Below are 18,659 nucleotides of genomic sequence, written 5' to 3' on the forward strand. Positions count from 1 at the left end.
CAGGCTGCCTTTTGTGGAGCCCTGTGTATATTTTATAAAAGGGCTTGGGGGCTGGACTAGCTTTCTGGACCTGTAAGGCTCTAGAGACTTAAGTCTTTCTTCGGTGTTACTACTCTTTTAAAAATCATATTCATGTGCTAAATTTCTTGGTAACATTTTATTAGAAAAAAATTATTTCATATCCAAAATTTCAAAAAAAAATCATACTGTGCCTAGAATGACATTGAAGACCCTTCATTAACTTGACTCGTTTCTCTTTCTAGCATCAACTCAACCTGCTATATTCATCATATGTACAGCTTCTTTAATAGAACAGCACATGTCTTCAGAGGGAAAACAGGTGACTTTTCTGAAAGCGCACGACTAGCAAGTTTTCGAGCAGGTATCAGAGCCCAGGTTTTTGGCTGGTAAATTTAAGGATGCCCTGTACGTTACAGAATTCCCGAGGCAGAGTGCATTTTCATAGTGAATGCAGTAGTGATTGGTGTTCTTCAGAGAGATCTGCTGATTTTATCTCTTGACAATGCGAGTGGGTGATAAAACTTTGTTTCATAAAAGATGGAATTCATTTTAAACTTCCGAAGTTACAGAAAACTACTCAGCGAGTTGGCCAACTCATCATTATGCGTTGATAGGTTTATTATTATTACCACAGGAGTGGTGCTGGCATCAGATTGTAATAGTTTCAAATGCATTAATTTTACGGTCATGTTAAATTATTACTAAAGATATAGGGATATTGAATCATATTTCATTGATTTTTCACATTTCCATACAGATAAGGGTATAATTGCATTAATTCTTTATGGTTTTCTTCGGAAGATGATATACCAATTCACTTAGGAACATCCATGCATTTCTAATAACGATTCTTTCCATAACAAAACTACTTTATTGAAGCTACAGTTTTATTTAAACTCAAGATAGTATTCTTAACTCAAAATAGCACAGAAAAGAGTAAAAAGAGATGGACCTGACTTGCAGAAAATATTACATATACTTCATTGTCTTGTAGTAGTATTTACATCATTATATAATACCTATATATATAAAAGCCTAATATGCAAATTGTCCCCATGGGAATTTGACCAGGAGACCAGGCATTCGATCACTTGCTATGATGTGCACTGACCCCCAGGGGGTGGTGTGGGACGAAGGGAGGCCCTGGCAGGCAGCCAGAAGGCCCCAATGGGCCCTGATCACTGGCCAGGCTTAGGGACCTTACCTGTCGTGCACCTGACCTCTAGTGTATATCATAATTATAAATATAATAAGATATAAACTACTTTATATAACATATAATTATATTATCTATAATATACATGATGGAGCAAAAGTAGTCTATAGTTGTATGTGAAACAAAGATTTTATTTTTGTGTTATTATTTATTAATTATTGTATTATTTTCCATAGGAACAACTGTAAAACTACTTTTGCCACACATTGTATATATAATAGGTCAGGTAGTTTTGCATGAAAAAGACTGCATATGGATGTAGCCATTGATATAATAAGTCACATGAAAATGTACATATTGTTTCTAAAGAAAATGGAAGGGAAACTAAGGGTGACTCCAGGCAAACTATAGCTACTCTGATCATTTAGTGTGAAATATCAGAAAATGCCGTTTCCTTAGGATAGGAAGTTACATGTTCATATTCTGATGCTCCTGGTTTCTAGCTGGGTACTTTAAGAAACCATTTAAGTCTTTGGGTCTGAGTTTATGCAACTGGAAAACCAGAAATATATATTACATCGGAAATGTCCAGCCTATCTACTTGTCTGCCTGTCTGTCTGTCTAATATCTATGTATCTATCTATCTATCTATCATCTATCATCTATCTATCTTTCTATTTATCTACTTGTTGACATGGAACCTTTCAAAATAAAAGTTTACAAATAGTAAAACAGATGAAAACTGCCTTATTCTTGTTGAAGCTGGTGAAGGGCTTTGCTTCATTGACTGTTTCCCTTTCTTCTTCCAAAGACCAATCGGTATCTCTTATCCTCTTCTAGCCTCTGTTTTCTTGCCGAGTCACCTCTCAGGATAATATTATGTTTTGAAAGATAATATGACAAAAAACTGGTCGAGGTGATCTCTCAGTTTTCCTTATATTTGAACAATTAACGATTGAATAGAAGGAGAGGACCCTTAAAATGATTATAAATTTAAGATTAATATCTCTTCCCTTCCTCTGAAATCGCCCTGTAGGTTATCAAAGTAGATGGTTTGAGGTAAATTCTAATTGTATTTGTTTATACAGGGGTAACCAAATCAGTTTTTAAAATAAATTCAGTTTTCTTATAAATGTGTAGATTCTTGGATCAGTGCCATCCTGTTAATACCCTAACTCAAATCTTCTTAAGTACTTATATATTGATTTTCACTTTTATTTCTAAAATATCTTAACTATTTATTCATATATATGAAATCACACAAAATTCAAATGAATTTATAATCTTCTGTATAAATTTTAAGTGTTTGTAATTTTCTAGTATGTCTCTATTGCACTTATGATTGCAATTTCATTATATTTATAAATTTAATTGAGGATAACTCATATTTTCATTGACTAGGATTATAATATATTTTATTAATAATCATATCTTCTTTTATATTTCTCACTAAAGTTTCATGATTTCATACAGGATTTATATGTTTCTTGTTAAATGTTTTCCCAGTTATATTTTAATATATAGGTTTTTCTTTTTTATTATTTTTTAATAGGATGCTTTCTTTCATTATATTTTTATAATTGATAAATGCCTTAAAAAATAAATAACCTAGGGGCCAATACATTGAGGCTGGTTTTTGCACATTTATATAACAATCTGGGAACCCTTGGGGGAATGTCAGAATCTTGGTGCCTGGATTCAGCCCGATCCCCGCAGGCCAGGGTGAGGGACCCCATCAGTGCACAAATCCATGCGCTGGGCCTCTAGTCCTATCTAATAAAAGGAAACATGGTAATTAGCCATACCTCCGCTACCCTTCCCATTGGCTAAGCAGGGCGATATGCAAATTAACTGCCAGCCAAGATGGCGACCAGCAGCCAAGCAGCTTGAAGCGAACATGAGGCTTGCTTGCTTCAGTGACAGAGGACTCCAACATTTGCCGCCTGCCGCTGCCAGTGTCTGAGCTTGCAATTTGAAACATTGTTACAAATAGGGAAGCTAAACAAAACCCCAGAAACCTGCTTTCAGCCGGCCGGGATCTCAGAGCTGGAGTTGAAACAGTGTTTCGATTATAGAACCCAAACAAACCAGATACCTGCTTTCAGCTGCGGAGGCCTAAGAGCTGGAGCCAAGCCTCAGAGCTAAAGCTGGCCCAGAATAAAAAAAAAAGAAAAAAATGAGTAGTTGGGAGCTTCAGTCACCCGCCAGCCTGAAAACAGCCCTCAGCCCCTCACCCAGACTGGCCAGGCACCCCAGTGGGGACCCCCACCCTGATCCAGGACACCCTTCAGGGCAAACCAGCCGGCCCCCACCCATGCACCAGGTCTCTATCCTATATAGTAAAAGAGTAATATGCCTCCCAGCACCGGGATCAGCGGAGTCGCGAGGCCTCCCGGCACCAGGATCAGCATGACAGGGGGCAGCGCCCAAACCCCCTGACTGCCCTGTGGCGGTGTGTGACAGGGGCGGGGCCACAACCTCCCTATCCGCCCTGCTCTGTTCATGACAGGGGAAGGCGCCCCAACCCCCTGATCAGCCCTGCTCTGTGCCTGATAGGGGGGAGCTCCCCAACCCCCTGCTCGGCCCTGCTCTGTGGGTGATAGAGGGCAGCGCCCCAACCCTCCCCTTCCACCCACGGGCCCTGCTCTGTGTGTGACGGGGTAGAGCCATAACCTCCCCATCGCCCCTGCCCTGAGTGTGACAGGGAGCGGTGCCCCAACACCCTGATCTGCCCTGCTCTGTGTGTGACAGGGGGCGGTACCCCAACTCCTGTATTGGCCTACTCTGTGAGTGACCGGGGGGAGCTCCTCAACCCCCCAATTGGCCCTGCTCCGTGCGTGACGGGGGGAGCTCCCCAACCCCCTGATGGGCCCTGTTCTTGCGTGACATGTTTCCATGCTTGTGCATTGAGAATCTGCCCCCTGGTGGTTAGTGCATGTCATAGCTATTAGTTGAAAGGTCGAACGGTTGCTTAGGCTTTTATATATACAGATGATACAATAGAAAGAATAGCAGGTTAAAATACATAGAACCTTGACTGCACTTGAGTTTTTAGGGACTTTGTATCTCTGAACCTGATTTTTGCTCTTCTCTAAAGTACAGAACTTAGACAAGTGGCCCACAAACTATGGCTTGCAGGCCAGACTTGGCCCACCATCTTGTTTTGCAAATATTTTAATGGGACACAGCTACCTTCATTTGTTTACGTATTTCCTATGGCTGCTTTCCTTCTGCTAAGGTAAAGCTGAGTAGTTGTGAAAGACCCTGTGGCCCACAGAGCTAAAAAACTTACTATGTGATCTTTTATGGAAATGCTACTGACCCCTGGACTAGACTATACTTTCTTCAACTTAAACTATATATATATATATTAAATCAAAGCCCAGCTCTTATCATCTTCTTATTTTTCCTTACCTTTTGAACCATCAATAAATAATTAATCTGTGGAGCTAATTTGTTGGTTTCATACCAAATGTCACAAATATCATTTTCATGCACTCAGGATGATGTTGCCAGTCTCCCTGATTAAATTAGTAGCTATTTCATTTTCCTGTCTACCTGAAATGAAAATGTAAAGAGAAGGCAAAAAGGGCGCAGAAAAATGAAAAATATAACATTTAATTGAAATCACATGAATATTTTATGTTGAAAAACATGTAATTACCTAATTGTGTTTCAGCCATTCTCCCCTCCCTGCCCTGGTGTGAGAGACTGGTCATTTCATCTCCACTGGAGTTCAAGTCTGCACTTTCACATTTCATCTGGTCAAAAACAACCAATTCACTTTAATTGCTTAGATTTTTATTTGGCAAATATTGTCCTTAATTATTAATTCATTATTTCAACCAGCAATCACTGGTTATTATATGAAGCTTTAAATTGTGAGAAGGCAAACTAAAACCTCTAAGAAGTCATTCTTTCTAATAAAAGTCAATATTGTTTTGCTATTTAATCAATGAAATTTTAGGCGGACTTTTATTGTAGAGCCAGCTGAAGAATGGTGAAACACATTCTAAACTTACATTTAAAAATCACTTACAGCATGATGAGAGCACTCCTCTGAACAAAGAACACGTGCTCCCCCCAGAATGTGTTTGTTATGTATATTCAAAGTGATTCCTTCATGAAAACCCTTTTCAATGTGATTGAAATTACAATTGGAAGAAACTAAGATGGCGGCATAGATAAACACAGGGAAATAGTCGCCTCCCACAGCAATTGAAAATTATCCCAAAGGACGGAGCAAACATCGTCCAGAACAACAGGAAGGCTGGCTGAGTGTAATTTCTACAACTAGAAGAAAAGAAAAGCACGCTGAGAGCCAGAGGAGCTGCGGAGGCTGAGTGCAGAGGGGCGGCGGTGGCTCGCGCGCGCGGAAAGGGGGTGGCACCTGAGGACGCGGCTGTCTTTTTGAATCACAAGCTCCCGACTGCTCTGATCTCTGGTTCTGGGAAGTCTCTGGGGACCTAGGACACATACGGGGAGAGGCTGCTCTGTCAGGCGGCAGCGGGCGAACTTGAGGGCCGATTTCCCTCAGAGGTGCTTGCAGCCATTACCGGGACACTGAGACGCGTGACTCCGGGCGGGGAGAATCAGCCATTGCTTCTTTCTACGCCCTTTGACTCCCTGAGACCCCGCCCCACCCAGGCTGCGGCAGAGGCTTTTGCATGTGAATGCCCCGGCCCTTTGCAACCTGATAATTACCTAACTGCAGCCGGGCCAGCCAGACCCGGAACTTCCAAGAGAAGGCCCAAGGCCCCGCAGCGGCTTGCATTGCTTCACAGCTGAGCCTCTTCATGGCCCGGCTGTGAGGCCTCAGGCCGGGGCTGAATTAGCACCTCCTTAGATCCAGGAGCCACTGTACCCAGTGGTCAGAGGAGGACCATTCTCCCACTTCAGACACAGCTGCTTCCCACAGCCAATTGGCCTGGAGGTCAATTCCTCCCAGTGATCCTACAACAACCAAGGCACCAAGAGTGCACCAAGAGTGTCCACCCCAGGTAACTGGGGAGGCTGAGCCACTGGGCCCTACAGGACACCTGGCGCGCAGGGCCACTCTATCAACACAGGGAAGCAGCCAAAATGCGGAGACAGAGAAACAGGTCACAATTGGCAGAAACGGAGGAGGCCAGACGACTGGATATAGAGTTCAAGGCCACATTTATAAGGTTTTTCAAGAATTTTATGGAAACCGCCGATAAATTTAACGAATCCCTCAAGGAGTATAGTGAGACCATGGAGGACATGAAAAAGGACCAACTAGAAATTAAGCATACACTGACTGAAATAAAGAATATTTTACAGAGATCCAACAGCAGACAAGAGGATCCCAAGAATCAAGTCAAAGATTTGAAATACAAAGAAACAAAAAATACCCAACCGAAAAAGAAAAAAGAAAAGAGATTCAAAAAGTATGAAGATAGTGTAAGGAACCTCTGGGACAACTTCAAGCGTACCAACATCAGAATTATAGGGGTACCAGAAGGAGAGAGAGGGCAAGATATTGAAAACCTTTTTGAAGAAATAATGACAGAAAACTTCCCCCACCTGGTGAAAGAAATGGACCTACAAGTCCAAGAATCGCAGAGAACCCCAAACAAAAGGAATCCAAAGAGGACCACACCAAGACACATCATAATTAAAATGCCAAGAGCAAAAGATAAAGAGAGAATCTTAAAAGCAGCAAGAGAAAGACAGTCAGTTACCTACAAGGGAGTACCCATCCGACTGTCAGCTGATTTCTCAACAGAAACCATGCAGGCCAGAAGAGAGTGGCAAGAAATATTCAAAGTGATGAATACCAAGAATCTACAACCAAGATTACTTTATCCAGCAAAGTTATCATTCAGAATTGAAGGTCAGATAAAGAGCTTCACAGATAAGGAAAAGCTAAAGGAGTTCATCACCACCAAACCAGCATTATATGAAATGCTGAAAGGTATTCTTTAAGAAGAGGAAGGAGAAAAAGGAACTCTTACCATTTGCCACAGCATCGATGGAACTGGAGAGCGGATAAATACCACAAGATCTCACTTATTTGTGGAATATAATGAACAACGTAAACTGATGAACAAGGACTGATCCAGAGACGGAGAGGCTTTGATTGGACTGGCGGGCCTTGGAGGGAAGGTAGGGGAGGGTGGGGGCAAGGGGGAAGGATCAACCAAAGGACTTATATGCAAGCATATAGGACTAACCAATGGACACGGACAACGGGGAGGTGAGGGGATGAGTGGGGGGGGGGGGTAGAGGGTACACATATGTAATATCTTAATCAATAAAAAAAAAAAAGAAATTACAATTGACTTGTATTCAATTTTACTGTGCATAGTATGGTGAAGGCCCAGTGAATGTAGTAAAAAGAGAATGGCCACAGTGTTTCATTGGTTTTTTCAAACAGAAAATGCAGGGAACTAAAAATATATATATATTAAAATCTGTTTTTTTTATTTACATCAAAAGTATAGTATGCTATTTTACCAAGTTTTCTAATTTCAATGCATGTTATGTCTGGTGCTTATGGAAATTCATAACGAACCACGTGGAGAGCTGGATGATATACGCTGAGTAATTACAATGTTCCAAGTGCTGCTGCTATTGATGCTAGTATAGCTGTTTCCTTATTTAATGTTGACTGTAGAGAGCCCTGTGCACTAGGCTCTTGTTGTTATTGGATTTTGTTTGCTTTCATTGTGTAGTTGAGGATACTGAGGCTGGGGTAACGTGTACACGGAAACACAGACCCGAAAAGCAGCAGAGCCAGATTTCAAACCCAGGTCTCCTGGCTTTAGACATCCAAATTGAATAAGGAAAAAAATATGTTCTATTTCACCAACCTGACTTTTGCTCTGGCTTGCTGAAATCTACATCAATAACAAGATGAGTGAAATCTTGGTTTAAAAAAAAAGGACAATTAGAACAAAATCCTGTTTGGTGCTATTTGAAAACTTTTCATTGTCGTTTGTCAACTTGAAAAAAATATGAAACATCAGCAAAAATGAATAATAGAGTGGGCACAGAGAAAGAAAAGATAAAAGCAAATATTAATAGCAAAGTCAGATTTTGGGGGGCTGGTGGTTATTATTTAAATCAGATTTTAAGTGTGCGTTTTCTTTGTGCCCTTGCTGCTTCCAGTGCTATAGCTCCATAGTGTTATAGTCTAATCCCTGCAGTATTTAGGAACGATCCCAGCAGAGAGCCTAATTGAACCCTGTTCGATGCTGCATAAATGACATGGAGGGTGCAGCATGCCATACCGGTGCACCCCGTGATTAGCAGGAGATGACGGGTCTTTATGGCGGTTACCAAGTCAGAGGGATCCAGCTTCCCTAAGCACAGTGGATCCGCTGCCCTCACCCTGCAGCTTTTGTTAACTCTGTGGAAGTCTTCCCAGCCTTTCTTCAAAACAGCATGAGTTCTGGAGAGGTTTTTAGTTCCTGCTGCTGAATAGAGCACATTCAATACCTTGTCAGCTCGCAGCAGTGCTTACAAGAACCCTTAGCCCAGCTTCCTTTATGTAAAGCTGTTGGCAGGTAGTAAAGAGCTGCGTGGACACCTGGATTCGTGTTGAAAATGGCTTGTGTTTCCAGGCACACCTCCGATTCAGAATGCATGGGCTGTAAAGCAAATGCCCATCAAGTGAACAGGTTCTTCCCACAGATCACATTACAGAAGCATGGTTTTTTAAAGTCTAACTTAAAGCCTCAGTGGTCCAGATATTTCTGTGGCAAAATAAAATTATGTTGAAAAAAAAAAATTCTGTACCTGTTTCCTGTTGGAACCCACTCCTCTTCCTGAAGAATTTACCTTTCTTAGATGGTATTATTTTCTGCCTTGAGTAGAAATCCTCTCTCAGGCATCAATTGCTTACTATGTGATTGTTGTATAACGAGTTAGTGATAAAGGCGTTACAAGCTTCACATCTAAGGTCTGTTTTGATATACCCCAGTGGTTATTTTTATGGTCATCGCTGCTAAGCATCTTTTGAACATTGAGAGGGATTTAGTACATTAGGGTCCAGCCTGCCCTAGCCAGAAGCCCAAGTTTATTTTCTTAAACTTCCTTCGATGAGAATCTGACAAATGCTCAAGGCTCTGTGAATTAGACACTAGCACACATGAAAGTCTGGTTCGGGAGAAGTGATGTGAGAAGGAGGATGCCAAGCAGAATTTATTGGGGAAGATTCACAGGTGTGATGAAGAGACATCTGTCTGTCGAACCATCCCATGACCAGAGCCTGCACCGACAGTGCCAGGGCTTGAATTGGGGGCAGCTGCAGCAAGGCTTCCACTGGAGTGGCCTGTAATCAAGGGATCTTCACTACTTTTCTCTAGTTCTGCCTTTGGCCTTTGTAGAGATTCATTGAACTGCCTCTATCAGTTAATATATTATTTTTTTTGGGGGGGGGGGGCGGGGGAGGAGGGGGTGGACATGATAGCTAGACTAGGTACTTTTGCAAAACTTTCAGTAGCAAATGACCAAACTTTCAAACATTACTTTTCTGTCTTCATTTTGGTATCTCATCTAATTCTTCGTGGAGTGAAGTATAGCAGATGTGCTCCTTAAGCTACCCACATTAACTTACCCATTCTCTAGTCTCTTTCTCTTTACTTTCTGCAACTGTTCACCTTGTATTGGTATATCTACCTTATTGCCCCAAGATTATAACTGAAGTAACTGAATGCATGACTTGCATAGAAACAATTTTGTATCTTTTGCATCTATCCCAATAACTTACATATAGTGGGTATTCAATAAGTGTTGACGATATAGCTAAATACTTTACCTAAGCCTTGTGAGATAAAGCAAATTCTATGTATCTAGCTAGTGAAGGTAAAGCTGCATCGTGTTTATTATGAGTAGAAAATGTAACTGTAGGAGATAATGTATTAACGGTAACTTGAGGGAGAGAGTAGAAATATTAGATTTAAAAAGAGAATGGTAGAATAGGAAAATATTTATGATATATTTAATTTTCTTTAGTTCTGAACAAAGGGAAAGAAATGCTTCTGTCATAAACAATTAAAAAATAAACATTGTCACTTCAATTCTGTGAAAACAAATATGTAGGCGTAAAATTTAATAAAAATTGTCTGGGATATTGTTGTTATTAATTTTACAATAAAGTGTGAAAAATGCAATGCAAAGGATAAAGTAATACATCAAGCTGCCAGCTGTTGACACATCATTAGAGTGATGTCACATTTAGACTGGCCTCCTGTGTTTGGGGTTGACAGAGGCTAATAAAGTTTGTCTTGAGGCAATAGGCATAAATGACTTCAACTCACACAACTTCAAAGGTGGGGAAGGAGGGTCTGATTATACAAAAACAGAATGAGACATGTCGTTTTCAGGACCTGAAATCACAATGTCTAAGGCTTATTTGGGACAGTATTCTCATTTGGTGACCCCTATCTTTATTGAATTTTTGCAGTGAAGCCAACTTCACTTCCTGTCAAGTGTCACCAATTCAATTTTCAAAATCTGCAGGTCTGCACACACTTCTGCCTATTCTAAGAAAAAAATTAATAAGAATCCTTCAAGTATGAGAGGAGAATTGGGTCAGAAAGCTACTCTGTTAAGATTGCATTATTCTCCCACAGCAGGTGAAAGATCAGCAAGGGATTGTGAGGTGCAAATGCCGCTGTATTGAAGGTGTAGGATCAAAATAACTCTAGACATCAAAGGGACTGCATGTCATCGTCACCAATTTTCTATTCCCTTAGGTATTTGGCAGCAGTATATCTGGAAAATGGTCATCTAGTTTCTGCTTAAATAAACTGTAGTAGTGGGGACTCTGTTTCCTCCTACAGTCCCCATTTATTTACTCCAAGGCTGGGGGTTCAATTCCTGGTCAGGGAACATACAAGAACAAACCAATGAATGCGTAAATAAGTGGAAGAATAAATCCATTTTCTTTCTCTCTACCCCTTCCTCTCTCTCGCTAAAGCCAATCAATAAATAAACATCTAAAAATTCTTCACTTAAGCCATTTAGACTAGAAAAATCATTATATCAAGAAAAATTTTTAAACTTGTTTTTATCTTAAAATCAAGGGCTTTTTAAAATGTGATCTTTAATTTAACTATCTTTGATTATTTAAACATCTTCTTTAAAAATTTCCCTCTACTTTAATGGCCATAAAAATATCCAAATTATCCTAGCATAGTCGTCACCAATTAGCTTGGATCAGCGGGGTTCAATTCAAGAAGGGCCCTTGAAAGTTTGTGAAGTAAAGACATTTTTTTACCCTGGTGTCCATGACAAACTGAATGTTCTTTAAATTAAAAAAAAAAGATAATAATTGTGGATGATATAAATTAAGAAATATTTTTAATAAACTAGCTAAACAAATATTTTGTGGGTAAATAGTAGCAAAATTGGCAATTATCAGGAATTATCATAGGCTCATAGACTTACCTATATTTTATCATAAAGTTTGTGCAGGTATGCCCATGTTTGTTGTATGAGTATAATTTCTGCATGCATGTTTGTGTATATTTAAACAGGGTATTTGACAAAGTTCCTCTTGATACCTTGCAGGCAATATGGGGTTAAAAATGACCACATTTTACTGGTTCATAGCAGGCTGAATATTTACCCACCAATTATTTATTAAAGAATAGATTTAAACCTAGAATGAAATCTTTATTGCTGCAAGTTTTCTACCTTGTCTATTTATTTTTTTTAATTTTGTTTTATTGCTTAAAATATTACAAAGAGTATTACATATGTCTCCTTCACCGCCCCCTTGACCTTCCCCCGGCCTCCCCTATTTACCTTTATTGTTGAAAACATTATAGATGTCCCCCTTTTTTCCTCATTCATCCCTTCTATGGGTTATGCATGTAAGTTCTTTGGTTAATCTCTCTCCACTCACTCCCCCACCCCTGCTTTCCCTCAAACATCTGTGTCAATGACTTGAATGTAGATTAAAATAAAGCACAGTAATTTTTGAGCAACCTAATCTACAAGGTGACAGAATCAAGGTTCCAAAAATATTCAGCAGCAATGGTCATCATAATTTTAATTACTACATTTTGGAGTAGCTACTGTGTGCTGACTGGGCACCTTTATGTACTGCATCTCATTTGATTATTATAACTACCCAAGCAGTCATTATTATCCTTTTTTTTAAAAAAAAATAAAGCATATAAAAAATTAAATGGCATGGCCAGTGGCAGAAGAAAAATTTTATTGCAGCTCTGTCTTACTCAAGAGCTCACGCGATACCTATGCCGAGCTAGTTTATAAAATTTATGAATAGGAAATTAAATAGAGACAAATACAAATACCTGTATTTAGATACAAGGAGCTATTTTCCTACATGTACAAAGGGACACTTGAGTTAAAAATACTTCTAGAAGAATAATTTGTTATATGTGAGTGAAGAATTCCATTCAGCTACTAATAAAGATAATGCAGCCATAAATCTTAGGCTGCATGGAAAATAGTAGAACAATGGGGAAATACTTCATTATGCTCCTCTTTGGCTGGGTCACATCAAGACTGCTGTGCCTAGTTGAATATGTGGCTCCTGAATAATTAAATAGACAAGCCAGGGAGACTCTTGGGGAGTGTGAGTAATTAGAACAATAGGACCTTGAGCATTTTCCTTGCTTATCTACTTATTATTATTATTCCAAAAATGAGTTGTTAAAGGAAATGTTCCAAATGTCTGAACAATGCATGTACCAATAGTACACCTAGTTTTGCAAATGAGTATCTCCAAAACCTGAGAGTTAGGGTACTGTATGGAATTTGAACTCATATAAGCTTACTGGATGGACAGGATCTCTGATGGATTTTTAAGAGCAACATGAAATACTTTTTAAAATATATAAAGCAAATGTAACAGCACAAAATCTCATAGGGCTATCACACAAAGAAAATTTAACCGCCCCCCACCCCCAAAAATGTTTAATAGAGAGAAGCATAATTAGGGTTTCTAAATGTGTGAAAATATAAGATACATTTGTAAGTATATGTATTTATGCAAACCAGGGATTTACATTTTCTATAAGTTCTACTACTACTAAGGGTGCCATAAAACATTTTATAGTCGCCAGTGAGAGGTGGGAGGATAATAGAAAGCGCTATAGCAGATGTAGCCTAGCGTGCGGAGGTAACCTGACCGACTTACATGAAAAATTACACTGTTCTTCATCACACTCAGTTAGCCTTTCAGACAGTTCATTCAGCCTTTGATTTGCTGAGTATATAAACTTCCACTTGGGCTTTCAAACCAGTTCCAATTGATTTGACAGAGGCATAGGAGACTTCTGCTTTCAATTTAGAGACTATGATCAAACAAATGGCGAATGAGAATTTTCCATTTGCAGCACTGGTTTTTGTGTGTGCCTTTAGATATGATCTGATGCATTTATTGTTCTTTGAAGGAAGCGTAAGGTAAGACTAATTTAAAAGAAATACCTGCAGCTGGAATACAGAGAAGGTTCTCTGTGTCATCTGAGGAATTTTTGTTAAGAGGGAGTGAAGCAATGCAACTTGATGTTCCATGAATATGCTGGTTTTGCACTCACCAAGTGAACTGAGAAACGCTACCAACTGGAAAAGTTATTATTTTGATCTCTGTCAATTATGCTACCCGAAATGCTATCAAAGGTCATGAAGGTAAAAGTCATAAAACTTTCCACAAAAACAGAAAGGACTATCAGGATTTACTTTATTTGCGTCACATTAGTTCATGGTGCCAAGGCCCATAAAGTACTTCTCATTTATGTTAGTCAACACTATTGTTAATGGACATATCTCAGATCTGCAGCAAATGAAATTGCCTCAGGCAATGTTTCAAAGGCTAAAAGTTAGAAACGTGTTCCCTGAAGAGAAACACTCCATTTAAAAACATATAGACATCTCCTCAGTACCCCTCCTCTATATAAATATCAAAGCATTGATGATACTGCCCTGACCATTTGGCTCGGTTGGCTGGGTGTCACCAGTGTACCAAAAGGTTGCTGGTCAGGGCACATGCCCTAGTTACAGGCTGAATCCCTGGTAGGGGGTGTGCAGGAGGCATCTGACTGGTGCTTTGCTTTCATATTGATGTTTCTCTCTCTTCCTCTCTCTAGAAATCAATAAAAATACTAAAAAAATAATAAAATATTGATATTATTGTTAATGCAAGGAACACACGAAGCTATATTTATTGGTTTAGCACCTCAGCATTCTAAGGTCACTTAGACTTTTAGAATTAGAATGTCAGGCCTCTGCATTGTAGCGTAAGCACGAGTTCAGTGCAAGGCTTTCAAGCAGTTTGAGTCATGTACTTACTAAAAATATTTACATTTTTCAATTGATTGGCTCAGGAATTTATTGCTAACTACAATAGAATAAATAGAATTTTATTTTAAAAGTTTACTATTGATAATCTTATGCATCTTCTCTCTGGGCACTGCAAAGGTCATGAAGATCAATTATATCACAAGAGAAACAATAATGGACATTTCCATAATTTTAATAGAAACCTAGCTTAACTAATTCTCTAGATTATTCCAACTGATTTATGACCAAAATGTCCAAATGAATCAAAATCATTGGATCCTTTGTTTACACCTCTGCTTCAGTTTCATACTTGGTCATATAAGGCAGAGAAAAGTAATATAAATGTGGATATGGGCATGCGTCAATAGCCCCTGATTACAGTCCTATGGGAAATGATACTCTAAGTCAGGAATCAAGCCATCGTCTAGGAATATGCATTTAGATTAATGCAGAAACTTAAAAGCCAATTTTGACACATATTCTATAAATAGGAGAGTGTCATGGTCAGATTTTCATGGGGAAGGAGACAATGGAAGGGTAGGGGTTAGTTTGATGCCTCTTCTAAGTGTCGGGGGCAGGACGTCATGAGGATCCAAACTCAATAAAGCCAGAGTGTGGGGAGGAGGTGGAGGAGATCATGTGGGCCAGGCGAAGACTACAGAATCTACAGATGTGGGTGGCTGGCTGTTAAACAATGAGAGAGAAAAGTAACACATGACTACTAGGGTTCTGTATTGGTGGTTCTGCAATTTCCCAGGAGAGAGGGACAAGAAGATAAAAAGAAAATGTACTAGTACTTCCTGTCGCTATATATGAGCCTTTGACCATATTTTCCTTCAATTCTGTTTCAACACAGAGGTAAAGCATATCTCTTTTAGCTTGCAACACGTCAAAGTATATGTTGTTTCAGAATGTAATTGTACTACTGTCTAGCAAGTTCTGTTTGGGAATTGGAAAAACATTTTCTGGTGACAGGAGCATATTTCACCTGAAGCAGCAAGTTGGCTACAAGTCCTTAGGTTATGTTTCAGAAAATGAAAAGCGACCCAATCAAACAGAAGGATAGGCGGGCCTCACGGGCTAACCAATGCCTTCATCTCTTTCTAATTTTGCTTTCCTGATTCCCACAGAGTAAAATGTATTACTCACAATGAAGTGGGGCCCTGTATGTTCACTCTCTTATATTTTTGGTAGACTTTAAAAAAAAATCTATACCTAGAGCAAGCCCACATTTAGAGCCACACTGTCAGCGACAGAGACATTGGCACTGTGCATTGCCTTTTTAAAAAAAATTCATTTCAATCAAAAGCAGTGGTGGGAGGTCCCAGAGTGGCAGCTTGGGGTGGTTCGTTACAGAGTGTTTGGCTCACGGTTTTGATCTGTAAAAGCACAGCGAGCAGCTGATGCAGCCCCCGCTCTGCTGCAGGTCAGCTCCCTGCGGGGAGAGGTCAGGTCCTTGCCAGAGAAGCTCATTTGTCTTTGGGTTGTCCTCTCCTGCTTCTGGTGCCCTGGGTCCCTTCTGCCCTGCACTCTCCCCAGGGATCAGGAACTTGGATTTGGTGAGATGTGAGTCCGAACACAGTTGTGTAATCTGACATAATTTGGAAAAGGAAAACATATTCTGTGCTCAAAGAGACATATTTCTAGTCATGGAATATTAGAGGGAATTTTTTATTTCTTTGCTCTGAAAATTCTGTTCACGTTTCTCAAACGATTAAACACAGTATGGTGGCTCTGGGTAGCTATTCTGTTGCCAAATACTCTGACATTTAACTGCACCTCTAAATCTGTTTTAATATTTTAGTATTGCATTTAACCTTCCCTTTCCCCATAACTCAGAGTCATCAGCATTGTAATCTTTCATATTGGCCAGAAAGAGGAAAATATTTTTTTCTTTAATATTCCTTTTTAAAATAGTGCGTGGGGTGCCTTTAAGTAAAACTGAAGTGTACTGTATACATTCACATAATTCCTGCCCTCTAATACCTGTCTTCCCATACCCATATTCTTTTTACCTGCATCATTTATCATCAGATTTCATATATTTGTTCCTGGGATACTTCATTTAACTTATCTTTCTTAGTTATTTAATTCCTCTGAAATACCTTGTTTTAAATAAGGGACAAAACTCTCTGTACGAATTATGGAAGAGTCCCCAGGAGTAAGTAGTGGCAAACAGCCATGATCTACGGGGAGAAAAACACTAAAAACATGTTGGTAGAGGTGTGTGTTGTAATTACATGTAAGACATTTTTAATGATATCTTTGCTATTGTGTTGCATGATAATTAAATTAAGCATAAGTGAAAACATGTAATGTCAATATGTAATATTTCATTTTTTATTGATTTCAGAGAGGAAGGGAGAGAGAGAGAAAGAGAGAGATATCAAAACATCAATGATGATAGAAAATTATTGATCGGCTGCCTCCTGCACACCCCATACTGTGGATTGAGCCTGCAACCTAGGCATGTGTTCAGACCAGGTATCGAACCATGACCTCCTGGTTCATAGGTTGATGCTCAACCACTGAGCCACACCAGCAAGGGCTGCAATATTTCTTATGCTGAACCAAAGCATGCTTTTCTCACCTGCTTGCATGCTTTCCAGTACTTATAAATAGCATGCAATAAAATGTGAGTTCTCTGAAGGCAACTAACATCCTCTTCCTAGTGTGCCCTCTGGTCTTAGCACAATGTCTGCTTCATGGGAGTTTTATAATAAATGTTGAATGAGCAAATCTATTTATCTGTCTATCCACTTATGTTCACAGTTGTCCATGAAAACATCTATAATAATAAAAGTGTAATATGCTAATTAGACCGAACATCCTTCCGGATGCCCTTCCGGATGAAGCCAGGGCTGCGAGGGAAGCCCGGTTCCTATGTGCCAGAGGGAAGCTGGTGCCAGCAGCTGGGGGAAGGAAGGCCTACTCTTGCATGAATTTCATACATCAGGCCTCCAGTATATTATATAAGCATCATTTCAGATTGGCTACTAACCAATTGAGATGATCACACAAGCTCACACAATTCTGGGCTTATTTTTGAGTCCCTTATTTATGTCTAGCATGGTCTATATCTAGCTCTACAGAAATGAAAGCCACAGCTCATGCTCTCCAGAGACCTATAGTCTAGTGGGGATGGTGGATAAAACAAGAAACATTGGGATGGCTGAATCATAATTCTCCTGTGGGAGAATGAAGAGGCTGGAAAATCATGCATAGTAATTGGATTATCTTAGAAGCAATGGGTATATCTTAAGTGATTTTTAAGAACACAGTGACAGGAAACATTTGTGAAAATGTAAACAGCCCAACACATACCCATAATTATCCCAGTGAGTTGTGAAGTTTACTTTCTTGATTCTCTGACTTGGGAGAATAGAAGTGTCATTTCTCGTTGACAGTAAGTATAGCTCAATACTTTAATACACTAAAAAAAAAAATCCACCAAAATTACTGTCCTGTTTAATTCACACAAATTAAATTGTATTAATTCATAATGAATGAGTCTAGGAATTATTTTTAGGAAAAATATTTGAATTTCACTTATTGGTTCTAATTTGAATACCACAATATTTTGATGAGTATTCAGATATTGTTGAAGTACCATGAAACATGTTTATTAAAAGGATTTCGGTTAATTTGTCACTAATCTGTCACTGTGTATTTCATCTTATGACTTTCGCATTTCAAGCAGGCATGACATTGCTGACAGAGCTGTGCTGTGTGGTAATTTTATTGTCAGTTGAAATAACACATGAGTTGCTTATATACTCTTACTCTGAGGCAAAATAGCCCTTGCTTGAGGGTCAAAGCTTGGATTATGATCACATTGCTGTTACTTTGTGACACATTCACTTTTTGATTTTAAATATATATATATATATATAAATTATATATATATATAAATTATATATATACAAATTATATATGTATAAATTATATATATATATGATTTTGTCAGTAGCACAAATCTACAATCTCTCCATACCTAACCTAAGAGAGTAGGCTATGATCAGTCAATATAGCCATTATAGCCAAAGATGAAATGGGAAGATTTTAGGAAGTAGGATGATGCAACTTACTGTGTCCCGGAAAGTGATGTTTTGATGGGGACCTAGAACCATACATAGGAAGGAGATATACAGCACTTTCTGTAGGTATTCTGCAGAATTTTCTACTCAATGGTACAATA

Source organism: Myotis nattereri (genome assembly GCF_964212035.1).
Source record: "Myotis nattereri genome assembly, chromosome: 10".
Taxonomy (NCBI): Eukaryota; Metazoa; Chordata; class Mammalia; order Chiroptera; family Vespertilionidae; genus Myotis; species Myotis nattereri.